General features: G+C 36.3%; 1 non-coding gene across 1 annotated transcript; it reads right to left on the bottom strand.

Annotated features, from left to right (window-relative positions):
* Positions 1–909: 909 nt before the first annotated feature.
* Positions 910–1,017, bottom strand: LOC112798463 (small nucleolar RNA R71). The gene has a single exon (XR_003200074.1). It is a non-coding gene; the product is annotated as a small nucleolar RNA R71 (small nucleolar RNA).

Consider the following 1,017-nt stretch of genomic DNA (forward strand, 5'->3'; position numbering starts at 1 on the left):
CTTATCTTTTTCAAAACCACCTAACTACTTTTCTCTCTCTAATTTTCGAAAATTCCTCGCCCTTTTTCAAAATTCTTTTTAATTAACTAATTGTTTCAAATTTTAATTTTAATTTTATTTCTTCTCTTAATTTTCGAAAATCACTAACCGTTTTTCAAAAACAATTTTCGAATTTCTCTCCCTCTCATCTTCTTCTATTTATTTATTTAATTACTAACACTCTTCTCTTCATCTTAAAAATTTGAACCCTCTCTTTTTCTCTGTGTTCAAATTTTTCTCTTCTCATTCTTCTATTCTTCTTTTCTTCTACTCACATAAAGGAATCTCTATTCTGTGACATAGAGGATTCCTCTTCTTTTCTGTTCTCTTCTTTTTCATATGAGCAGGAGCAAGAACAAGGACATTCTTGTTGAAGCAGATCCTGAACCTTAAAGGACTTTAAAGAAGAAGCTAAGATAAGCTAAAGCACAACAATCCAGAGAAAATCTTGCAGAGAATCTTGAAAAAGAAAGAGACATGGCCGAGCCCAACAACAATGCAAGGAGGATGCTTGGTGATTATACTACACCTACTTCCAATTTTTATGGAAGAAGCATCTCAATCCCTGCCATTGGAGCAAACAATTTTGAGCTGAAGCCTCAACTAGTTGCTCTAATGCAACAGAACTGCAAGTTTCATGGACTTCCATCAGAAGATCCCTATCAGTTTTTAACAGAGTTCTTGCAGATCTGTGATACTGTTAAAACTAATGGAGTAGATCCTGAAGTCTATAGGCTCATGCTTTTTCCTTTTGCTGTAAGAGACAGAGCTAGAATATGGTTGGACTCACAACCTAAAGATAGCCTGGACTCTTGGGATAAGCTGGTCACGGCCTTCTTGGCCAAGTTCGTTCCTCCTCAAAAGCTGAGCAAGCTTAGAGTGGATATTCAGACCTTCAAGCAAAAAGATGGTGAATCCCTCTATGAAGCTTGGGAAAGATACAAGCAGTTGACCAAAAAGTGTCCTTCTAACATGCTT

Source organism: Arachis hypogaea, chromosome 4 (assembly GCF_003086295.3).
Source record: "Arachis hypogaea cultivar Tifrunner chromosome 4, arahy.Tifrunner.gnm2.J5K5, whole genome shotgun sequence".
Classification (NCBI taxonomy): Eukaryota; Viridiplantae; Streptophyta; class Magnoliopsida; order Fabales; family Fabaceae; genus Arachis; species Arachis hypogaea.